This window comes from Pleuronectes platessa, chromosome 17 (genome assembly GCF_947347685.1).
Source record: "Pleuronectes platessa chromosome 17, fPlePla1.1, whole genome shotgun sequence".
NCBI classification, from domain to species: domain Eukaryota; kingdom Metazoa; phylum Chordata; class Actinopteri; order Pleuronectiformes; family Pleuronectidae; genus Pleuronectes; species Pleuronectes platessa.
This window is the reverse complement of record NC_070642.1, coordinates 5,097,117-5,107,946: the sequence shown is the minus strand read 5'-3', so window position 1 is coordinate 5,107,946 and position 10,830 is coordinate 5,097,117. Positions and strand designations below refer to the sequence as shown.

The following is a 10,830-nucleotide window of genomic DNA, read 5'->3' as shown; positions in this document are numbered from 1 at the left end:
GAATTGAAAACAATGTCTCCTGACCATCATAGGTCACAGGGAGTGAAGGGAGGAGGGGGGGGGCTTTACCTCATCAAGGTTACTGTGACTGAACTAAAGCCGCGAACATCAGCTGACAAATGACTCGGGGCTTTATCTGCGAGCGCCGGCCCAAAAGATGTCGCCGATCAGGTTTCGGAGGTCTTTGCTTTGAAATCTGTGGGAGTGCAGCTCACAGTCAGTACGCTTCCTAGCACAGACTCCTCCTCCTTTCATTGGAGGTGTATTTTCTTCCTGCTCTGGTTTTGTGTTTCCAAAAGAAAGCTGTACAATAATAACATGAACTACTTGTGAATTAACTAGAGGTCTAATTAATTATTTGTTATCTTAAATTATATTTCTAGCTCTGCAGGATGGTGACACTTCTGGGGCCAGTGCACCCCTGGATCGGCCTATCATATCCACATTTTATACATACACATATGTATTTCTGTCATCTGAGTGCAGCTCTTTCTAATCTATAGATGCATTAAACACATAAAACTGCATCTACGAGACACCTCAGAGACACTCTTCCTGGCCAGGTACTATGAGTTGGAGTCTGCATGGAAATATTTTTACTTTAAATGCTTCCCTGTTTAGAATTACAAGAAGGTAAAAGTCTATAATCAAGGCACATTCCCGACTTAGTTTCGACAACTAAATACAATAATAACTAAGTAAGAATTGAATCGTTGTAACAGACCTTTTATTTAATGTTGCCACAGAATCCTAATCTTCATGTATTCTCGCAATCTACATTTCCCTGCTCCCTTCATGTGGGATATACTTATCCTCCAGTTTCTGCTTTATCCTCTCATGCTGAAATCAATCCTGCTAAGTATATTGTACGGGTCAGGCCGTGGCTCTTTGCTTTGTGGATAGATCAGAACAAGCCCTAAGGTGAGCGCAACACAATTTCAATCTGCTCTCCTTCCACTGACTCACTGTACGGGACAATGATCTATACAGCTGAAGAAGAAAGTGTTTTAGTGTTGGCAGGAGGGTCCCGGTAAAATCATGAAGCAACAGTTTCACTGCAGATATTCCTCACTTCTCCAATATCTGCTTCCTTTCTTCCAGGGAGCGATTGTCTTAGGCTGACAGCTGCAGACACAACCTTCTTCCTCAGGACAGGGGCCCACACTGGTCTCCGTGGCTTGGGGGTGTCTACTTAAGACGCAGAGAGTCGTAACAGAACAGGCACTTACTCAGATGTTACCATTGTTTTATTTAAAAAAGTCTTTAAAATATTTCTGCCCATGAAATGAGATCTGTCCATAACTTTAAAAAACTTGAGACCAGCAGTGAGTTGAAGCTAATTATGGCATTTTGTTAAAAAGCAGGATGTAGAACAGATATATACCCGCGCTTTCTACCACAGGCATGTAGTGGTCACAGCAATTTGTTGTCATCAGTCATGGAGACCACCGTCAAACTCAGTTTGGCTGAGTCTATTGTTTATTCTCTGTTAATATTCAGAACCTTTATCCATGTCTGTCAAGGGCTCTCGTTATTTTGCATTTCACAAACCTAGACTTACTTGTGCCGCCCTTTCTCTCTCTTCAGGGAACCTCCTCCTGGGAGTCCCTAAGGCATAGTTTGGGAGCCACTACACATTAAAATTGCTTCTCAGCATGTATGAGGTCCTCCTCAGCCTCAAAGAGCTTTTAAACCTGGTGATGTCACGGCTCATCTGGGGTTATCAGAACTGAGTACAAATTTGTAATAGAAAGCATGTGACGTTTGAAAGAGCTGTGCCCAAATTCCTAACTATTCTAAATCTGAGGTTGTGAGTCTGAACCGCACACTTGAATTTTTACAAATTTACTCTGTGGACTCTGTGTTGAGATTTTTTACAAATTTAAGTGTAGTTATTTAAACTATAAAAAAAAAGGCTATATACAAAAGTATGACATTGTGGGGGGGGGGGGGGGGGGGGCACCCTCATTGCCCTCTATGTTGTAACATCTTCACTGACACATGTTGGTGCATGTATTACATGGTTTTCTTGTAGTGGAGTGAAACCAACACCCTGCTTTTTGTGTTCAACTGCAAAGGATAAGATCTTTGCAGGGTTACAGCAGAAAAAAGAAAATAATAAAATACACACAAGATAAAAGGCATATGTGTACATACACAGTATATGTGGAATATATACACAATGTAAAGAAAATATAAAACAGTGTTGCACATGTGATATTGAGATTGCAAGAATAGAAAATTATGTGTGTAAGTGTAAATTAAATTAAATGTCATGTAATGTAAAGTTAGTTGAAAATCCGGAGTGATATATAAATATATATATATAAGGTGCACAACATGGAAGAACGTGCTGATCGTTCACTCTCACAAAAGAGACCTGCGACACCTTAATAAAACCTGAGCTTGTTATTTCATTTAAATGCTCATGATCGTCAGCTCAACACCTCCGGGTCAAGCAGCAGCTCTCTCGCCATAATAGATGACACGCTCCGTTAGCACGGTTTTGTTGGAGCTGAGCAGCCAAGGGAGAAAAGTGGGGGACGATCCATTAGATTAGAAAGTTGGACAGACTGCAGCTGCCCCGTGCGTCTCCTTCTTCTTCCTTCATTTCCAAGTGGCGACACAGTCTGTTGACATGCAAATTACACAGAGAGGAGGAGGAGGGCGAGGAGGAGGAAGAGGAGAGGAGAGGAGGAGGGTGGAAGACAGGCAGCAGTGACTGTGTGTGTGAGAGTGAGTGTGTGTTCACTTTGTAGTTTCCTCTCTCTGACACTACCAAACATTTGCTGCGCAGGGCTGAGGGACTACAGCTAACTCACCGCCGTCACTCCACTCGAGACTTGGTGAGTCTGTGTGTGTGTGTGTTTGTTCTCCTCCTGTGTGGGTGTGTGTGTGTGTGTGTGTGTTTTAAAACATCCCGTATCTGTGTGCATGTGTGTGCTTCTCGCCCCTGTTCCCTGGATGGTGGCTGAGACTGCGCCGCGACCGAAAACAAACCTCAGCTAATTCCAGGTCGTGTTAGCTTAGTCGCAGCTAACTAATTTCCTGTGGTTTCATGTGAGTCTGCTGCTCTGCGACATTAATCACTCATCTATTCTTTACTTTCTCGCTCCTTTCTCGTCCATTCACCTCCAATATTAGTCATTAACTTGTTTTGACGTAATATTGATTCTATGGAGACTTTATTTTACTTTTAGTTAAGTTTATTTTGGTTATTTCTGCGTCATCCAAAGGCAAACGGTCAAAATAAAACATTTCGATTTAACCCAATCCATGAAGGTCAAAGTGCAGGAAGAGGAAACATCTTATATTACCTGACCCTTTCTTATAAATAATCTAAATGCAAATTGACCACCACTTTTTTTGTTTTCCTTTTTTCCACACACAACGTTACAAATCAATTAAGATCAAATAGAATAAGATATTCTCAGAAAATAGACATCAGTAAAAGTAATAATAAGTAAACATCCAATATAAGCGCAAGGAAATAAAAACAATTTAATGCAATATAATTGAATATGTACAGTGTAGATTCCATAATCATTATATCAATCAATTGCAGACATCAATATTATCAATATGTTACAGTTCCATAAGTCAAATAATATTTGAGCAAGATCTTAAACCATTTTGCTGAGTTTTCCAGTTATTTTACATCAACCTTGTTCATAAGTCTCATTGCTATTCATAAATTTTACTTTGAATAGAAATCACATTTTATAATCCCTGTGTTTGTAAAATATGCCACTTTAAAATAAATTTATATTTAAGTTTAAATTCCTCTCTGTCAAACATTAAGAAAGCTACCGCACTCATGTGTGTGTACAACTCGCTATTGAATACCAAGATATTCAGTGTTATCATTATATTCACTGTATTCCCCCATTGCTTTAGTTTCTACTGTTGCACACATATTATTCAGTTATTATTCCTGCAAAAATGTGTCACTATTGAAACAGAAGGATTTGCCCATGGACTCGGGTGAATATATTATAACCGTGTGCTGTGAGAGAAGTATCTGAAAACAACAGAATATTAAGCAGTAGAAAAATTTATTATTACAATGGATGCAAATTAGCCAGCGCTGTATCTGATGCAAATTAGGCTACAGCCCCTGGAAAATAATACCAGGAAAATGTGAAATAAAGTAGGCTTAATGGAAATCCTCTCTGCAGCGTGGAACTTGCCCCCAGGCTTAACCTGAATATTTAAGACTACAAGGGTTCACATTGAGGTATTTAGCCGTTGAGGATATGAGCTTATTAAGAAAGGCTGGTCAGTAATGTGCTATAATGATCCTATGCTAAGTACAGCAACTTACACCCAGAGGGCTGGACTGGTTGTTGTCACCTAGTTGTGTGTAGGATTCCAATGGGTTGTTAGTGTTGTAAGGGTGAAGTCAGGGTCCAGGGAGCCTGGAGGGAATAGTTTCCTTTTTGGGTGAACTTCTCTTCAGAGGTTGACTGGAGATGTCTGTGTTGTTGGGAATGTGGCTGTGTCATTCTAATGTTAAAGCCAAACCCTGGAGAAAACCCTGACCTAGTTGTGTGGACGTTCTCTAGAGTTCACATCTGACAGCTTGAGTGTTCACTTTCGGTTTCCTCACACCTATACTATACACTCACATTATCAGGAATGCCCGACTCAAACTGGGCAGGGCATGGATTCCATAAGATGTTTGAAACATTCCTTTGAGGTTCTGCTCCAGGTTGACATGACTACATCATCATTTGTGCAGCTGCACAATACTGCTGCCAATCTCCTGTTCTACCACATCCCAAAGATGTTCTACTAGATTCACTTTGGGCACGGACGTTCTCTGAACTCAGTGTCATGTTAATGAAACCAGTTTGAGAAGTCTTTGGCTTAGAGACATGGAGCATTATTCTGCTTGAAATATCCATTAGAAAGATGGTAAACTGTGGCCAGAAATAAACATGGTCTGCAACAATGCTTGGAATTTGATATGTTGCTCATTCTGAGATGCTTTTCTACTCACCACACTTATAGACAGTGCTCATCCGAGTTACCTTAACATTTTAGTCAGTTCCAACCAGTCCATTCTTTTCTGACCTCTCTCATGAGCAAAGTGTTTCCATTCCCAGAACTGCTGCTCACTGGAAGTTTCTCGTTTTTCGGCTCCATTCTGACCACGTGTGTTAAATCCCAGCAAATCAGCAGTTTTGGAAATATCAAACCAGCAATGATGTCATGGTCAAAGTCACTGAGATCCCATTTTTGCTCCATTTTCATGTTTGACATTAACATTAACTGAATTCTGACCTGTATCTGAATGCATTTAGTTATATATGATTAGCTGATTGGATGATTGTACGATAAAGCAGGTGTACTTGGCTTATATATCCTGACAAAAGGGAAACGTTAACAACAATATCATATTTTAGTGTTGTTTGGAAATCACAGCACAAGGGCCGGGAGATACTGTCTTAAATATGATCCTACACACTAATTATACAGCTTTTCTCAGAGGCTGAGACAAAATCATGTTGAGTAAATTGACCTACATGTTAACTCATATTACTCAAATACTCATCTGATATTTTCAAATCTTTGTTTTAAAAAAAAAGGAGAATTTAATTAAACTTTCCTATTTCCTGAATTGCATTTTTTTCTTAGTTCCTCAGAGGGTGAGATTTCCACCCGAATACAGTGCCATGTAATGCAGCCTCTCAGTGTGAGGTCTGTGTGAAGCTGATGAGTGCTTCCACACAGTTAGATTAAGAACAACAACCTCGACCATGTGTCCATCTGCTCTTGTCCCGGGGGAGCTAATGAGCATGGCACAGTGCTGTCGAGGTCAGAGGTCACCATGTGTATAATGGGAACATAATAAGTTTAATGGGTCACAGGGGGCAGGGGTGGCTGGTTGTACAGGATTCAGAAACTGGACACTGTAAGAGAGGTGATTATTAGATTTGTCAGATGGTGAGATGGTGCCTAGCGCAAATACAGATGATGAGAGCAGCCAATTCCCATATTACTTTGTGAGTGAAAATCAATGTTGAAGCATCACATATGTTTTACTATGCCTCTATAGTGAGTTAAATGTACCGATTCTGAAATGCTTTCTACGGGGATAATATCACTTTGTAATCAGATTTACACATTACAATTTTAAGCCCAACCTCAGGTGGTAGTGTAATAGGACAAATCATGGGATTAGCACACAGTCTTTCATAGTACTGCTTCCTTAGTTAGGCACTGCAAGTGAATATCTCTGAGGCATAAGAAAAGGAGCTTTATCCAGTCCTTTGCCTTGCAGGAGCTCTAAATACCACTTAAAGTCTTTATGACTTGAAACAATGAACTCTATTGCCGTGCACAGCCCCTAGCCCTCCCTCAGACACTGCACCTGCTTTCAGGGAGTTCTATGTGTGTGCAGAGGATTAAAGAAATGGAGGGAAGCATTGGTGTATGCACACTAGGGCTGGATAAAAAAGCTTTTTAGAGTAATCAAAATATTTATTTGAGTGACCCAATGCCCACAATGATTTCTGTATTTTCGTCTTTTCCACGTTCATTTGCAAGTGAGTGCAGTACGTGCTTATTGTAGGTGGTTCATTCAGGGCTGGATTAGTTGCAAAATGTCTGCTTTGTGGTAAGTTAATCATAATTATTATGCACATTTTTTACCTTTAATTGAAAAGTAACATAGATGATGCCTGGCAACCGTTCCAACAATTTACACTATCCTGTGCTGCAGTTTATGGGACTGTTGCGACGGGATGGTTAGCTGGCTGTGGCTTTACTGTTGTGAATCTAGAGATTGTATCTGTGAGAGGAATGGATTGAAAATAGATTGATTTAAACTGTTGGTTTGTGTTTGTTGAGGAGATATATCCCTATGTGAGATGTAAGGCCATAGAATCAGGCAAACAGGGTGTGGTTTGTAGTTAATTCCATTTGAGCTAATGCTAGCCACCAGCTGCCTGCGGATATGAAGCTGATATCATAATGTGCAGATGAATTAGTGAATAGTCTGTGTTCCAAAGGAGGGAGTGCTGAAAAATGTGCCCCCCCTCAGCTGACACTCAGCAGGAGATGTGGCATTGCGAGCAGCTACACCGTCTTTGTCTCAATTTTGGGGGTCTGTATTTTTATCTTTTAATGCATATGTGTGCATGTACAAAAATACCTGTTAGTAAAGTAATATTTTGGTTGTGTGTATTTTACGGCACATGTATTATCAAATTGCTGAAGATGAATTTGGTTACTGTCTGATCTCCGTTAAGTGACAATCAGCACCGGAGATGCTGCGCTAAGCTTGAATTCAATCTCTTTCATGGCAGGATCCTGCTGCCTCACACTGTGGGATAAATGCGGTTATCAGTAAGGTTAACACGGCTCTGGAATATGTGAAATCTTGTTTACATGAGACACAGAGCCAATGGTTGGAACAAGTTGCATGAACCATTTTGTGTGCACACTTCTGATGATATCCAACCACACCAATCTGGGAAATTGGCATCAGCAAATTTGGTGCCATAGAGGGGAGTCAATGCAGTTTTTCGGTCACTATGATTTATTCTGAATCTTTTGGAGAGGATTAGTGTTTGGTGAGAAAAATTGTGTCCTCTTCTCATTTTGTACCAGTTAAACCTAACTATCACTACTCTCCAAAAGACAGATATTGTCACTCTGACCACAGGAGCAAACCATGGTCTGACTTCCCCTTGGAGTGTTTTGTTTTACAAGGTCGGTTTCCCAGCATTTTCACACAATTAGGTATTATGCAATGACGATAAAGAAGAGAAAGAAAAGATAGTCATGCAAAGTTCAAACCTGTTCATCAGTTACAAGGGTAATGTCTATGTGTTTATTTATTATATTTTTTTACTTTGAAAATATCAAAAGTCTAATCTGAAAATGTGTGACCCCAAAATACCAGCTTTTTTAAATGGTACTTAAAATGTCTTTTAATACTAGAGTTGTACTAAAATACATTACATGCTCTTAATGTTATTTTTTGTCCTATCTTGTATAAGTTGACCTCTGTACTAGTAATTTAGATGGCTATCACATCTGGCTCGGCTGTCACATGGATGACAGAAGGTTTATTTCCAGCATTGATCTTAGGATAAGCCAGCAGCACGTCAGTCTCCTATGTCTCGGCACAAAATGCAAAAGTACTTTACAGTGATTAAACTGATGATGTAGTCGTAAATATTTGTCCAGCATTCTCTGGAGAATTTATGGTCCATTTTGTCCATCATAAACGCTTCAGTCAGCACAGATCTCACTGCCGCTGTGAGCTAGCTATCACTGAAACAAATCTCGGGATTAGTTAATGGGTCAAAGGATTGTTTTAACCTGGTTTTGGCACTCTGTCCCTGACTGGTGAAAGGGAAGACAGATGGCTGAGATTTGAGTGAAATCCGTGGATAGAGGAAAGGGTTGAGGGGGACCTTCCATTCTGGCCACTTGTTAACCATATAATCATGTTTGTGATGGGAAAATCCCTCCTGCTGAGAGAAAAGCTGCACTGGTAATAGCCTTTGATGGGAAGCGGCATGTTATATATCTGTCACTGTGTGTTGTTCGTTGTCAGATTTAATGCTAGCCCAAAATAAATGAATGATATTTTTTTTTTTATTTGTAGAGGTCTATATAGTTCTTTGAACTCTTTTCTTTCTCTCTTTTCTCTCATTCTCCTTCTTTCACAAACTCATTTACCCATCAGTAATAATTGGACTGACCATTGGCATCATCCCGTCGAGTTTGTTGGCAGTCAAAACATCCATTAAAATTCCATGGAGGTTTTATATTCATTCTCAGGCAGGGAGACCTTGTCATGGTTCCAGCTGTATTACTGAGAAGGGCAGTTCTAAGCAGGCAGGAAGATCTAGGGTTTTACACCTGTATTCTCTGTGTACCTGTCACTGGGGCTCTGTTGTGCACTAGCGCAAACTGTGTGCTCTCATGCGTAACATGATAGCGTGGTCTACGTCCACAGTATAAATTTATTCTGTGGTAAAAGCTGCTCGTACCCTTATGTCACACATATAAGGGTATAACTTCTCCTGTATATTTGGTATTTTTATGTCAAATTTAGTTTAATCTTGTTTTTGGGGACTGAAAGGCTCTCGTGTCCTCATTAGATGAAAATGACACCCATGAAAACCTTACACCCTCATGAGAACAAGGAAAATACTTTCTAAAGGGAGAAAGCTTGGGAGGGTCTACTCAGAGGGGTTCCCCTCCAGGACAGTCACGAGTGGATGTGTACCAAGATTGGAAAATCAACCTCAGCATCAGGAGAGACATTCTTTACATAATAATTTTTCATATTGTCAGCGTTTGGTGTGAAGTCTGCAGTGGGATTTGTCTTGGTTACCTTAGTGAGTTATACTTATACTCTTTATAATTAAGAAGAGCGTGCTCCCTGGCAATCGAGTGCTGTAAATAGTTTGGGCGCTAAACTGCCCTTGTAATGTAGTTCCACTTTTTTTGTCATGTAAAGTAACATATAGAATAGGGATGTTAGAAGATGGAGAGTGCTCCATAGAAATCTAGTTAATCATTAGTGGCTCTTCTAAAACTGCTACTGTGTTTGTGTTTCATTTAACGCTTGAAGTATTTTCAAGAATGGACAGAAATTGGACCTAGAAATCCAGGGTACAAAGCTATAAATCTTGCGGTGAAATGTTGGTAGATGAACACTTATAAACCTCTTCATGTCTAAGAGATGAGACGTTGTGGCTAGTTCAGGGAATTTACAGTACCAGTGTGTTAAAAGCTCATGCAGTGAACCACGGAACTGAAAAGTAGGTAAGAAGGTGTTCTTTATGGGGCTGTGAGAGCACATACAAGAGCTGACCCACATAACAGAGAATGTACAGCAGGCAGGGTTGTAGCTCAAAGCGCTGAAGTTAATTATAGTGCATTCATACCCTGCCTCATTGCACAAAGGTAATACAGATTTCGTTTTTAATGTTTTCATCCTAGATAAGAAGTACACACTGCAGTGAAGGATATGTTTTTTTTATTTCCAGTGCTGTTATCTACTGCAAAATTTATTTCTGCAGTCATCTGAGAGCATTTAAAGTTTAATGACCCCGCTTGAGGGAATCTTTTACACTCAGATATAGAAAATAAACTAGCCATTGAAGCACTACTGGTTTCTTGAAGGGGGTTAGTTAGAAAGACAAATTCAAAATTAGGGCCTTGTTTTTACATAGAGCTGTCCAATATGTTTGTTGCCTGATAATATTGGTTTATATGAGGCTTTCACAGACATATCAATATCAGCATTTATTGCCAATAGTACCAATATATGGTATAGGAGTTGTTTGTAAATCCCCCTAAAAATCGTTATTGTTCAGGCTTTATTTTGTATCCCCCCAGCATACAATTCTTTGAAATCAGGTTGGTATTTTTGGGGTCCCTCAGTGGGTCACATTAATGTCTTGTTTGTCAGATCATAATCTCACACCTACAACAATTTAAATTGAGGGTTTCTAGATTGACGTTTTGAACACGGATGCTGATGTTGACAGATGGGCACTAGTGGTTAAATTCCTGGCATACTTTAGATATTAATTGCTGTTCAGGGTCTGTCCTTGGTAACAATGCTGTCAGCTTCCAAGCTGAAACCATAGTGTGTGTCGCTGACACAGCATTATTCATCAGCTTAACACTGTTTCGAGAGGTGCTATTCAGTGCTGTCATGGTAATTTGATTTAAGTGGCACACTTACACTTCTGAAACTACATCTCACCAGAGTCTGTGTCGCTATATCACTCCATTTATTTCATTGTGTTAACTGACAATTGTTATAATTTCGAAATCTAGGAGTTAATTGTAGTG

The 10,830-nt window shown here is 39.9% G+C and overlaps 1 protein-coding gene across 3 annotated transcripts in view; it reads left to right on the top strand.

Moving 5' to 3' along the window:
- The first annotated feature begins 2,691 nt into the window (after positions 1 to 2,691).
- The window catches only part of ankrd6b (ankyrin repeat domain 6b), a 37,805-nt gene continuing 29,666 nt past the window's right edge, over positions 2,692 to 10,830 (top strand). For all 3 annotated transcript variants that reach the window (XM_053445639.1, XM_053445636.1, XM_053445637.1), the window contains exon 1: positions 2,692 to 2,846. The gene's annotated coding sequence lies outside the window, so the exon portion shown is untranslated. The remainder of the gene's footprint in view (positions 2,847 to 10,830) is intronic.